General features: G+C 47.7%; 1 protein-coding gene across 1 annotated transcript in view; it reads left to right on the plus strand.

Annotated features, from left to right (window-relative positions):
* Positions 1-1,265: 1,265 nt before the first annotated feature.
* Positions 1,266-14,065, plus strand: part of PDIA5 (protein disulfide isomerase family A member 5) — a 106,531-nt gene continuing 93,731 nt past the window's right edge. The window contains exons 1-2 of the mRNA XM_007943913.2: positions 1,266-1,386; positions 4,854-4,941. The gene's annotated coding sequence lies outside the window, so the exon portion shown is untranslated. The remainder of the gene's footprint in view (positions 1,387-4,853; positions 4,942-14,065) is intronic.

Consider the following 14,065-nt stretch of genomic DNA (forward strand, 5'->3'; position numbering starts at 1 on the left):
GCCTTAGGCATTATGCCACCAGAGCTCCCTGTTTCATAGGAGGATCTTCAAATCACTGTCTTTTGGTATATTGCATTATTATTGTGCTCTTTCATCTCCCTTTCCCCACCCCCCACCTTTACTCTCATTCCCAGAAGAATTCTCTAATCTCCCTCCTGGGGGAATAAAACTGGAAGGCAGCATTATAGAAAAGTAAAGGGAGCTGCTAGAGAGGTAAAGGCTGGAGGGCATGGGTGATCTCACTGTGTAGTTTGTAGACATTCCCTTAATCCTCCAGTTTTCTGTAAGGGCAACACTCCCACCCTCTGCCTGGTGTCTAACCAGCAGAGCTTTTCTTATGCAGTCTCTCCCTGTAGTAGCCCTCCAGCTCTGCCTGGTGGGCCAAAGGGTTGTTGCCTAGCAGCCTGGGCTGGGAGAAAGGATCTGCTATGTGACTGCTCCTTATTCAGACTTTTAACCACTCCCCTGCTTTCAGGCTTACTCATTGTCCTGCCTACTGAGGTGCCTGGTGCCTCCAATCCCTACAGTTTTTGAAGGTTCTGTGGTGAGAATTGGCTCACCTCTTGTTGAGTCACCCCCGGAGATCATTTGGCTGAATGGTAAAAGCTGAAAACATTAAAGGGTGATCTTACTTCTTTGTGGCTTTCCTGCTTCTAGGTGGGATGGCATTTTGTCATTGCTCCGTGTATGGCAGTTGGGTTAAGTGTAGAATACAGACATTGATTGACCTCCCAGGAAGCTGACTGAGTGAGTCTAAGCAGCATGTTCTATACGAGTTCAGTCCACGGAACATTATAAAAGTGCATGAAGAGAAAGAGTAAGTTAGAGATCAGGAACAGGCTAGGAAATATCCAGAAAGGTCCTGGGTGGCACAACGATTTGCACTCAACCTCTAACCTAAAGGTTAGTGGTTTGAACCTACCCAGCGACACTGCAGAAAAAGGCCTGGCAATGTGCTTCTGTGGAGGTTACGGACAGGAAAACCATGTGGAACCGTCCTGCTCTATAACACATGGGATCATCATGGGTCGGAATTGACTGACACAAGGGGTTTGGTTTTATTGAAGGAAGTGTCCCTGGAGGAGATGACTTGGAGAGGGAATGAGGTGAGAAGGTAGGTGTAGTGTTATGAGTTATGTTGGCTTGCCATTGTTGTTCTGAAGTAAACTGTGCTCCAGAGAGTACATCTGTTGGCATTAGTTCTTCCTCAGGCTTGGCCAGGATCTGGGACTTATGGTCCTTGGCTCTTTGATCTCCAGGTGGTCCTGCCAACATGGCTGTCCTCCGCAAAGTTCTCCCCGCTCATCGAGAGAATCTCTGACCACAAGGACTTGAAAAAACTTCTCAGGACCCGGAATAATGTACTGGTGCTTTACTCCAAATCAGGTGAGGGCCCCTGCTGGTGTGGGATTGCCAGGCAGAGGAGGGAGTAGGGAGGAGGTGAGGGAGGGGGGGACACAGGTGGGACACAAGAGACTTTAGGACCCATCACCACTGAGGAGCAGCCAAGTAATGTGGAGTCAGCTCACCTCAGAAAAAAAGGGCAGAGGCACATGGGACAGTAGTTTTGCCACTTTTGGATCTCTGAGAGGTTGTTCCATTTCCTTTTTACCAGTGCTTCTGGTCTCTAGCCTGACTATACTAATGAGGGAGGGGCTGTGTGTAAAAGAAGCCAGAGGACCCAGGGGTGGGCACCAAGGATGGCTATTCTCGTCTCCCTGGAGGGAGAACCTTCATGCCTCCCTTCCTCTCTGCCTGCCCTGCAGTACCCAGCACAGAGCTAAGGTTACTGATTAACTGAGTTGACCAGCCTTTTGCCAGTTGACTTAATCCCAGGCTTAGGGGTACTCACCCAGGCTGGCAACCCTGCCCAGCCCCCACCTGCCCTCTCTGGGGTCAGACATTAGCTTGAACTTGAGTAGGCCCCAAGCTCAGGGAATGGCAGCTTTACTGAGGAGGGAAGCAATGGCCTTCTTGTCTTCTGACCTTGAGGGTGGCGAGGACGTAGTGGATAAAGAGAGGTTTGCTCAGCTCTTGGCAGTGATTTTGGGGAAGAGTAAATGTCTGACTCGGTTGCTGGTGTTCCAGAATTGAGTGTTTTTCACTGCTCCTGACGATGCCAAGTTTTTGGTGCCCCTGGAGAAGCAGCAGCCAGTGGCGGGGCCAGTTCCGGGCACAGCTCTGCCTGGCAGCTTGTCCTCGACACTCATTGGCACTTGCTCTGATGGATGTTTTGGACGTGTGTCCCTCCTGAAGCCGCATCCTTTGGCATCCCTGGCATATAGCTGCTTTGGTCATCACTTGCTGCTCCCTCCCCTCCCGAGGGCTTGGCACATACTCACTGAGTTTGTTGTTGGGAGCCCAGCATGTGCCTCACACTTCTCTGCTGTCTGGAATGGGGAAACCAAGGCAAGTGAGAAGCAGAGTTCCTCCTGAGTTCTGGGGTATAGGGTAATGAGTAACATGGCTTGCCCCCTTGGATGCTCCTGGAACTGGAGTAGTTGTCAGTATGGAAAGACACCCAGTTCCTTCTCGGGGGAAGGCCCTGTTGTAGAAGCTCATCATCTTATAAGGACTTGACACAGGACTCTTAGGACACAGTCTCATTTACTCAGTTGCCATGCGGTAGGTGGTAAGAGGTTAAATATCACCCAGTTTCTAAATGAGGGGATGGAAGCTCAGAGAGAATAACTGGTTCATTTGAGGTCCACCAGCCAATAAATGGTAGAGCTAGGTAGAGCTAGTTAGAGCCTCCTGTGCCATCTCTGTTTGTGTCCTGCAATGGAGAGCTAGGGACAGATCTATGATAGGAAGAAGTGTATTACTTCTGCAGTGATAGACAGGTTCTGAGGCCAGAAAAGCATTATGATAAGTTAAAGAGTGGGAAGATGGGGATTTTATTTGATACCTGTGTAGGAACTGGGTGGTGTAAACAGTTAGTATACTCCATTTATGTAGTTAAGTTTGTTGTTGTTGTTGTTATGTGCCGTCGAGTTGAACCTGACTCATAGCAGCCCCTCCTTGGGTTTCCGAGGCAATATCACTATGGAAGTAGATTGCCACATCTTCCTTCCGAGGAGTGGCTGGTAGTTAAGTTTACTCAGCTGGTAACCTAAAGGTTGGAGGTTCAAGTCCACCCAGAGGTGCCTCGGAAGAAAGGCCTGATGATCTACTTCTGAAAAGTCAACAATGTAAAAAAAAAAAAAAAAGTCAATAATGTAAACCCTGTGTAGCATAGTTCTCCTGACACACATGGGGCTACTGTAAGTTGGAATCGACTTTATGGCAACTGGTTGCAGGGTAGGAAATGGCCCCTAGCAGGAAGTAGGGCCTGGAAGTCTGCTCTCTCTTCTCCCCTTGCCCAGTCATGGTCTTGTTTAGTGGAGACCTGGAGCTCCCAGTGCCTCCCATTCTCCTTCCTGCCTTGGGTTGCTACGTAGTGAGCATGGGTGATGATCATACCCTCCTGCCTCCTTGCCCATGCCTGCTGCATGAGATCTGTGACCTCCAGTGGGTTTTGTGAGCACTGGATTTTCTTCCTTTCCACGCATCCTTCCAAGCAGTGCCTCCCTTTCTGTTGCCATCAGGTGGGGCAAGAGGAAAGGCCTTTATATTGTTCTACTTTTTGTGTCTCCTCTCCCCTGCCTCCCCAGAGCCCAGCATGAGCAGCGGGACTGTGGCCTTTCCCACCTCAGCTGCTCCCCCTGCTCTGGTTGCCTGGGTGGTGGTTTCTTGGGAGTGCCTCTTCCAGAGACTCCATGCATGCCTCTTGGACGATGCTTTTTGTGTGCTTCTGTGAGAGGCTCAGCGTGCTTTGTGTTCACAAACAATCCATTATCCACACTGGAAGAGGAGATCCATGGTGGCAAATAATTCAGAAAACATTTCTGTTTGGCTGTGGAATATGTCATAGGGCTTTTTGGTGGGTGAGGGCAGCAGATGGCTCTTCCCAAGTGTGTGGCTGGCAGGCCTTACAGGCAAGCTCCTGGGTATTGCAGTGACCTGGAGCTTGCTGGGTGCAGGTATCAAACACCCACCACAGCCACTCTGCAAGGGGATTGGAGCAGGCTGCCAGTGTTTAAATCCTAGCCACAGGGGCTCTTTTCCCAAGAACCTTTCTTTCTACAGTGGTATCAAAGTGCCATGTCTAGACTGCTGGATATATGACAGACTCCTCCTTTCTTGTGTTCACATCATCCTGCCCCAAGGCATAGTCCACATTCCTGCTGTGACCTCCAGAGGTACTGCCCGGGCTAGTGCATCCCCCTGTGGCTTCCTGAGAAGTGGGCTGTGAAAAGTACACTGGACACCCTTGGCATTGGTCCATGACACTAGTGTCATTGTAAACCTCATTTAATTACTAAGGTTGAACCAAGCTCCTAGATCAGCATGTGGTACACTGGTAACAGAGGGATCTGGTCCCTGCCCTCGTTAGCTCCCAGGTGGGGAGTCAGGATGAATGACCAGGATTTTTTCCTGGTTAGTTATAGAATTGTAATTGTTTGGTTATAGGATTTTCAGAGTATGTCCCAGAAAAATAATGAGTCAGAGATTCTCCTGGGAGTTCAGAGATTCTTGGAAGAGTAAGGCTTGAGGTGTGGCTTAAAGGAAGGTGAGTCGGGGACGTTGTGCTGGGATGAGCCTGGCAAGTCTTGCAGACATATGCCCTGACATTGTTGTGCATGTGGACACAGCACAGGGGCAGGTACCTTAAATGGTGCCCAGAATTTCTTCACCCACCCCGCCTTATTCTCGAGGATTGGTCTCCCATCTTTTGTACCTGAGAGAAGAAAGTAGAGGTGGTCCTGGGTGCCCTTGGGGGTATATGTTTAATTTTTCCTTTTTTTTTCCAGAAGCAGCAGCTGAAAATCATCTCAGGTTATTGTCCACTGTGGCCCAGGCAGTGAAAGGACAAGGCACCATCTGCTGGGTAGACTGTGGGTATGTCCTGGGGATGCGGTGGCTGGTGGGACAGGGAGGTGTTTGGGGGCTTTGGTAGATGGGGCAGGAAATTGTCCCCAAATTAAAATTCTAGGGGAGAGGAGAGATTGCTTCAGAATGATCCCACAACAGTCTTGCTAGCTCACCTCTGGAATGGAGGAGGAGGAGGCTCTGATTCTCCCTGTCTTCCCAGCTGTTCCTTTTCTTCCTTTCTTCATAGTACTTTCACTTTTCACTATGTTGTCTTGTGTCAGTTTAGTCTGTCTTCCTGGTGGGAGTGGGATGGTGGAGATACCCCTCCCTGTTTTATAGAGGGGGCTTGATGCCTAGAGAGGTAAGGTAATTTTTCAGGGTCAACCTGTGGGCTTGTGGTGGGTCTTAAGCAAGAACCATGGCTTTACCCCCCCCCCCCACACACACACCCACTTCAGGTCATTATTGCTAGTTGCCCCTGCTGCCTGCTGTGTAGAGGTAGTAGAATGGGCTGGTTGGTGTGACTTACTATTTTGGCTTCCGAGGTGGCTTCATTGGATATGTCAGTCCTGGTCAGGTAGCTTAGCCTCCATGGTGTCCTTTCCCCTTTCTCCTCTGACCTGTGTCCTCACCACACCACTCCACCTGTCCTGATGCTATGGCTCCTTCTCCACCCTCCTCCCAGAGGCTGCCTCCTCAGTGTTCAGGTAGCAGAAGCGAGTCCACAGGAAGGAGGATTACTTTTTAGGGTGAGAAAGGACATTCCTGATGGTGTTCCTCTGATTTTCTTGAGTTTGGAAGTTTGAGTCCAGGGTATACTCAGTTCCCCTTTCCTTTCAGCCTTTAAGAATAATTTTCACCTCTTTCTGTGTACTGAGAAATATAAGGAGAGGTATGTATACTTACACAAATATGCACAGTTCTTGTCGTATAATTGGTCCCCAATTTGGCTTAGATAAACACAGAAAAGACACATAGATAATGAATGAACATATATAAAAGGTAGGGGAGCTCTGGTAGCATAGTGGCTAAGGCACTTGACTGCTAACCAGAAGGCTGGTGGTTCAAACCCACCAGCCACTCCTCAGAAGGAAGGTTGGGCAATCTACTTCTGTAGTGATACTGCCTTGGAAACCCAAGGAGGGGTCGCTATGAGTTGGGTCCGACTTGACGGCACATAACAACAACAACAACAGATTTATTATTTGAATATTTATTAAGCAGCAACTGTATGTGTGCAACACACTGTGTTTTATTGGGTGGATACTAGCATTTATATGCCCTTCTGACCTAGGAATGCCTTAATTCTATGGACAGGAGGTGTTTTCAGAACCACTGTGTTCACCTATCACCTTGACTTAGGGTTTTCCAGGAACATGAGTTTGAGAAAGGAAGAGAGAAGTGAATAGGCAGGGTAGCACTCTTGTCCTCTTAGCATGGGGGACAGAGGGGATATGTCTGGGAAGAGTGCAGATCGTTTTCTGGATGGCCCATAAAATTCTTTTAACTTTAATGTAGCTGTTCTTGCCCAGGTAGCAAGCCCTACTGCTACCCTGTGGGTTAAATGAGCCTCTGTGGGCTCCACTCCAGTGTTATACCCTCTCTATTCATGTTCAATTCTACATGGTTGTGTTGCAATTTTCACAGCTGATTTTTTAGGTTGTTGGGCTCAAGCTTGTCCTTCCTATAGTTGGAGAGGACTGAAGGAGATTAGTATTCTGACAGAGCACCGAATGAGGGGAAGTCTTAGCCAAACAGAATGTATAGCTTATAGCTTATAAGCTACAGGGTGTATATGTGTGTGTTTGTGTTTGTATATTTGTCTTCACACTTCCAGATTCATTCAAAAATGAACTTGAAGGAAAGGAAAAGACTTCTCATAGACAGTGAGGTATCGGCTGTTGGTCAATACTAGCTTACAGTTGGTCTGAAAGTGTTCTTGTCTCCCATATTTGTTTTTGTCTCCCAAATTATATTGGAGTGCTCTGTGTGACTGAGGCTATTAGAGGAGACAAAACACTTTGAAATCTCCATCTCTGAAGATGGAGCTTCTACTAAGCTGATAGAATCTTATCATAGGATGTTCTTATGAAGTTTATTTAAAAAAAAAAAAAGCCAGACTCACTACCTTTGAGTTGGTCTGACTCATAGTGACCTCTTTTTGGCTTTCTGAGGTGGTATCTCTATGGAAATAAATTGCCCAGTTTTCCTTCTGAGGAGTGGCTGATGGGTTTGAACTGCCAACCTTCTGGTTAGCAGTCAAATGCCTGAGGCAATATGCCACCAGATAGGTGGGCAGAAATGGGCAGAGGAACTTTGATATAATTGCTTCATTAACTAAATGGATCCATTCAGCAAACATTTCCTAAGCAATTATTATATGCTTTGAAGATACAAAGATGGCAAAGATGAATAACAGTGTCCTCAAGGAGCTTGGTGTACAAGGAAGAGGCAGACAGAAGATCAGGTGGTTTACAATGCCGAGTGAAAAATACTTCAAATAAGAGGTTATAGGTATAGAGTGAGAGTCACTTAATCTGCCAGAGGAGGTGAAGTTCAAAATTGGGAAAAGATCTCAGAGTACCACTTTTCTAAAGTGTACTTGGCCTTTCCTGTAGGTGTCTCCCTGAGTACAGGTCCTCCAAGCACTGCTTATGGGCAGCTGGGGTGGTAGGTGTGGAGATGAAAGTTCTCCCCTGAGCGAGCACGGCCCACCCTGGGCTGGGGGATTCTGTCCTGCTGTTTCCTTGGATGGACTGGAAGATACCCAGAGTGGGATGGCTAAATCAAATGAAGCTACAGGAGAAAGGCCTGGCAATCTGCTTCCATAAAGTTTATAGCCAAGAGAACTTTATGGAGTGGTTCTACTCTGCAGCACATGGAGTTACCATGAGTTGGAATCAACCCAACAGCAATGGTTCTTAGTTTTGTTTTTGGTCTTTAGGGGTTAGTGAATGAAGACGGAGTAAAAAGATTAGAATTCAGAACTAAAGTTTGGAGAAATGATGGCTATAGTCAAAGACAAACACCAGTGGGGTAAATCCTATGAATTTTGATGTGCTCAAACTATAATTTAGGTGCACCTTAGCACTTAAAGGAACTCTGGTGGTGCCGTGGTTAAGGCATTTGGCTGCTATCTAGAAGGTCAGTGGTTCAAACCCAAAGTCACTCTGGAAGAAAGATGAGGCAGTCTGCTTCTGTAAAGATTTACAGCTTTGGAAACCCTGTGGGGGTTGCTATGAGTCAGAATCGACTTGATAGCAGTGAGTTTGATTTTGGTTTTTAGAGCTTAGAAAAGATAACTGTAAGACAAATTTTGAACTGTTCCGCGAAGTTGCCACTCCTTATTGAATTTATCCCTCCAAGAGGTAGTATAAACTGAGAGTATAAATGGCCTTTAAATTAGGTAAGTAGATGGATTATAGAGCTCTAATGGATTATACTAGAAGCCAGGGATATGTAGGTCTGAGTTTAAAATTAGAAGCAGCGTGCAGCTAAATCTTCAGAAGAGCCCAAGGAACAGAACTCAGGGCTCTGGTCCATGCGAGCCACCCTAGGTGACAGTTCTTGTGGAGTATTGTTAGACAAGGAGACCCCCAGGGAATGAGCGGGGATCTGCCTTCCTGCTCATCCATGTCTGCTTCTGGCCTTTGAAACTTGTCTTGTAAATCTTTATGGGAACCTCCAGCACTCATTCCACAGGGTTCTGTGATGACAGCTCTTGTTATGGTCTTAAATGTGTCTGTGTTTATGAGTCTGTGAATGAGATGTGCCCAGGGATGGGTAGAATTGCTCTTGGAACGCTGTCTGTCACCGTCTTCAGTGGAGTGAGTAGGTGGAGTGGGGCCGAGCTTGCTTTCTTTTATTCTGGCTGCTGTGAAGTAGCAGATGGTCAGCAGAGCTCGCCTCCCCTGGAACGGACCCTGCCAAGTCTCCCTGTCTCTTGTCCTTTTCAGCTCTGCTTCCTGCCCAGCCAGCCAAAGATTGGAGACTGGAATGAGGTCGTCAAGAGTTGGGAATGGGGATGATAGGAAGGTCCAGAGTAGATGGACCACTCTGCTTTTCCCCTTCAAAGCGCAGGTGAAGAGAACAGGGCACATCTGGAGTGAGAGAAGAGGATGCTGTGGTATTGAGGTCTTTGGAGGTGCTGTGAAATAAGGGAAGATGCCTTGGACTTTGGAGGAGGCTGAGTTGAAGGGTCATCTCTGCTACTAACTAGCCCTGTGACCTTGGACAAGTTTGTTAACCTGAGTTTGTTTTCTCATCTATAAAATGGGGCAATAATACATATCCCACCTTCTTTCCAGGGCTGTGGTGAGGATCAGGTAAATGAAAGTTCTTTCTAGAATAAAAAACCCTTTGAAATGTGAGATACCACTTCACTTTTATTATTTCACCTCTGAGATTGTTCAGGGTACTCCAAGAAGAGATTGAAAGGAGAGAGATGTGCATTTGTTCATTAAGTACACTTTTATTGGATGAGAATTCCTTGGTTGTTATAAGAATGCCCCTAAAGAAGGTTTTGGGTATGGGAGTGAGCCCCAGCATATGGAGCTCTGTACCTCAGAGAAGTATGGGGTGCAGTGGGATTTGTAGGACCATAGGACAGGTGGCCTGGTTTTGAGTCCAGGTTCTGACATCAAGCAGCTGTAGGATCTTTGGCACATCACTGTTTAGGTCTTCTGTGAAATTTGAAGTCGAATCTTCCAAGCTACTCTTAGCCCTAAAAAGCCTGGTTCAGAAAATGCTGGAAGTTGCCAGGTTTGGGATGTGTGAATTTGTGGTGGGGGTGTTTCTTCCAGTCTCCAGGTGGGTGTGCGTGTCTTTTTTGTACGTGTCTCTCCCCCATTCTGGATGTCTACTTTTTATGGCTCTGCCCTCCTTCCTTCTGAGGTTCTCTCCTTTATCACCCTTTTTCCTCTCACCCTCCTAAGTTTCTGTTGCCTCTTCTCTTCTCTGGGTCCCTGCTTCACCCGCTCTTCTGGCCTCTTTTCTTTCTGTTTATATGGCTTTATTTTTTTTTATCTTCCATTTTCATTTTTCTGACTCTCCTCCTTGCCCCGGTGTGCATGTCTGTAGGCACGCGTATGCATACCACACCCACCCACCCACACACACACCCCTCTCTGCTGTTTCTCCCTGGTCCCAGGCCCTATCATTTGTTGCTGTGAAATGTCTGTAGGGTGTCTGGCTCCTGTCCAAGGATTTGTCAGCCCTCTTTTCCCCTCACTCCACCTCCTGGCTCAGACCTCAGCAGCCACGCTCACTTTGGCTGGTGGTGGCTGTCTGGTGGCTAAGTGGGCTGTGTGTGAAGGGAATTGGTGTTCCCCTCACGCCCTGCCAGCCTGGCTTGGCCTTGGCATGGGGTGTTGCCTGTTGCTGTCTGGGAAGTTGAGCCGGAGCCAGTAGGCTTGAACTGTGCCTGGTGTGCTGATTTCAGAGGCTCGTTCTCACTGTGGACAAGATCCTCCTATTAGGTGTTCACTGCTTTCTTTTCCTGAGGAGTTCAATTCTTTACCTGTCCACAATTTCTTATTTCCCTGCTCTCTTTCACCCATCTGCTTTATTTCTTCTAGAGAAGTACTGGCTTCCTAGATCCAAGATTCGGAGCCTACCAGGGCAAGCATAACACACTTATAAGTCTTATTATTTTTTTTTTCTAAAAATTATTTGAATTTGCATTTGTGCCTTTATTAATAGTCCCTTACTGCACACCTCAATGGAAACATGTTCAGCATTACTTGTGGGATAAGATAGACTCCCAGAAGAAGTTGTGTGTTTATCCTGTGGCTTCTGATACCTTCTGGTATGTTGTTGTGCACCTGCTGGGGTTGCACGTCCCCAGCTGAGGAGCAGGACCTTAGAATTGCTGAGCTGGGAAAGCAGGTGCAAAGCAGATACCTTCCTTGTCGGAGGAAGAGGAAGCACATTCTTCTCTCCCTTTCCTATTGGCCTTATACTCTACACTGCATAATTCATACTTTATTATGTACCTTCTTGAGGTAGGTCCCAAGGAGAGCCGCCCAATTAGGGAGGATCCCTGTTGTAGAGAGTGCCTACATCAGACAGTGCTGCGTGAGCATCAGGATCCTGGCCAAGTCCAAGGCTCAGCTATTCCAAGACCAATCTCTAATTGTCTCCAGCCTGTACCCTCCAGCTACATTCTTTTATGTATCCAAGGTACTTGGCACTGAGCACCTATATTTCTTGCTTACATACACCTTGTTCCTCACGTTCTTCATGTCTCTGAAGCGAGGCATTTCCTACCTTTCCGTGCCTCACCCACCCCTAGAGGATCGCAGGACCATCTGCTTGGTCTCCTGGCAGACCTGGCAGTAGGGAGAAAGAGTATATATCTCCTTCTTTCGCTGATGGGGAAACTGGGAGGGCTGGGGTTTTACCAAGGTCACAGAATTAGTAACTAAGGCAGGGTGCCATGCCTCCTGGTTTTCAGTGTAGCCTTCTTTCTGCCCCACTTAGAACAGGCTGACTATCATTTACAATTTTATCGTGGGCATAAAAATGCTGAAATGCTGACTGTGGCTGCATGAGGGTCCAGTTGGGAGGTTAGGAGAGAGATGACAGAGGTTCAGAGATTTTTGAGTCTCTGTGTGGTTCATCTGTCAGGATAGAAAGTGGCCTGCCTGGAAGTCCCTATAGAGTGATCAGAAAGCTCCATTCAGCGCATTTGGACAACTCCTGCATTTTGTAACTTGGGGAAGCAAGGGCCCCACCCAAAGCCACAGGGCTGGCTAATGACAGAGCCGCATCTGGAAGATATTTTTTCATCTGGCTGTTAAGCTGTCCTCCAGTGAGGGCCATGGGCTGCAGGCTAGGTTGGACCATGGAGCCCACAGGAGAATCTCTCTATAACCTGACCTCCACTTGGCCAGGTTGATTGGTGCAGGGCATTGCTCTTGGACCTGGCCTGCATTCAGGGGGACTTAAGGTTGCAGCAGGGTGACTGTCCCATGGAGTGGATTCTGGGAGAGTGAGCAGGGATTGGGGTCTGGAAGACTCTGAGTCTGTCACTCCTTCCTCTGCTTTTGTGGAAGTCACAGGAAAAGGCTCCAAGCCAGGCTTGAAGGAAGAGAGCTGGCATAGGGTGAGGGCCTAGCAGGGTCTCTGAGGCCATGGCAGACTCTGTCATGAGCCAGGAATCAGAACAGAGCCTTAGAACACCCCTACTGGGTGCCAGGATGGGGCGAGGGCAGCATGTGGCATCACAGACTTGGTTCCTGCCCATTACTATTTGTTGCAGTTGAGTGGAAGGTAGAAAGACTCAGGCACAGCAGAGCAAAGTGGGACAGGAAAAGCCAAATGATGGGTTGTAAACATCGGAGTTGAGCCCTCAGGCAGGGAAGGGGTGCCTCAGATGCAGCTGGTTCCAAACAAACCCACCGCCTGTGAGCATGGCTTCACCACCCAGGCCTTGTGGGATGCTGTCAGTAGAAGCATGTGTGGCATACTGATGGCTTTAAGGGTGAGAAAGTTTCCAGAATCCCTGGGCTACCTTTTGATGTATGTTGTCTGCCCTCTGGTTCTATTCCCCACCCTCAGCTTATCCCTGTACTGTCTGGAGTCTCTCTGTCTTAAAATGCCCTCACCACCTTGGGGGAAGACGTGGCGTTCATTAACTGGTTCCCTCTCAAGTCACCACACATTTCTTGAATCCCCAGTGTTTGCCAGGCGTCAGGCAGTGGCTGCAGAGATGATGAAGACAGCTGGGACAAAATAGTGGGGAAGCCCTGGGCAAGGGTTGAGGTGGGGGCAGGGTGATGGCTCTTGGAATGCCCGAAGCTATCCCTCTCTGACTTCACTCTCTCCTCTCCAGCCAGACTGGGGTCTTCAATTGCAAATTGTATGTTTGTATTTAAAATGAGGTCCCTCTGTTTTGATTGTCCATCCATAAATACTGCTTTTAGAATGGATCTGAATGGTTTAATTAAGCCATCTGTTCTGGGGCTGGTACACAGCTGTGTGAAGCTGATGGATGTTAGATGGTCGTAAGGTATGTAAGCAGGTGGGAGATGAAGGTATGTTCTCTCAGGTGGCTGTTGTAGCTGGCAAACACAGATTTCTCAGGAGACTGCTTTTGTGTAGTCATTCGTAACCAGTGGGAGTTGGATGGCCAAGACTCATTCACTGAGTCTGTTTTGATCAAGGAGCTGGCCATATAGTGTTGAGCAGGGCTCTACATGTGTGGAGTGGCTGGCTGCCTGTTATCGCCTGTTAAACAGACTTGATGGTGTGCAGCAGGGTCCTGGGACACTGAGAGCAGGTTTAGTCTCTGAAGGGCTGCTGCAGAAGCCAAACCTCGATGAGAACCTGTCTCTGCAGGTAGAGAGAGGAGGAAGATTGGGTACAGGATGGTGATCTAATGTAGTGGTTGTCCCTGGTAAGAACTGTGAAGACACGATTGCTTGGCCTCCCCACAGTAGTCTTGATCCAGTAGGTCTGGGGTGGGACTGAGAATTTGCGTTTCTAACCGGTTCCTGGATGATGCTAATGTAGCTGGTCCAAAGACCACATTTTGAGAACCACTCATCTAACAAAGGATCTATGGTGGTGTTGCACTTAAGGCATTTGGCTGCTAACCAAACAGTGATTCAAACCCACCATCCGCTCTGCAAAGATGAGGCAGTTTGCATCCATAAAGATTTACACGCTTGGAAACCCTATGGGGTCACTATGAGTTGGAATCAACTCAATGGATGGAAAATTAGCCACTGAAAATCCTGGGGAGCACAGTTCTGTGACATACATGGGTCACCGTGAGTTGGAATTGACTCAGCTGCAATTGGTTAATATTCCAGAAACCAAAGGAAGCACTCAGTACCTTGTAGTTTTCCCCTTTTCTCTTTTTGACTTTCATCAGTACCTGGTCAGGTTTCATAACTTCTTCAGCATCGTAGAACATTACCTTCTTATCCTGGTCAAATGACATATTGTGTACAATTAAAAACTCACTGCCATCAAGGCTATTTCAGCTGATTGTGACCCTGTAGGACACAGAACAGCCCCATAGGGTTTCCAAGACAGTAAATCTTTACAGAAGCAGACAGCCTTGTCTTGGCAGAGCAGCTGGTGGGTTCAAACTGCTGACCTTTTGGTTCACCAAAATCTTTATGTAAAGCCGAATGTGCTAACC

Source organism: Orycteropus afer, unplaced genomic scaffold (assembly GCF_000298275.1).
Source record: "Orycteropus afer afer isolate SDZICR_OR568_19922 unplaced genomic scaffold, OryAfe1.0 scaffold00114, whole genome shotgun sequence".
Classification (NCBI taxonomy): Eukaryota; Metazoa; Chordata; class Mammalia; order Tubulidentata; family Orycteropodidae; genus Orycteropus; species Orycteropus afer.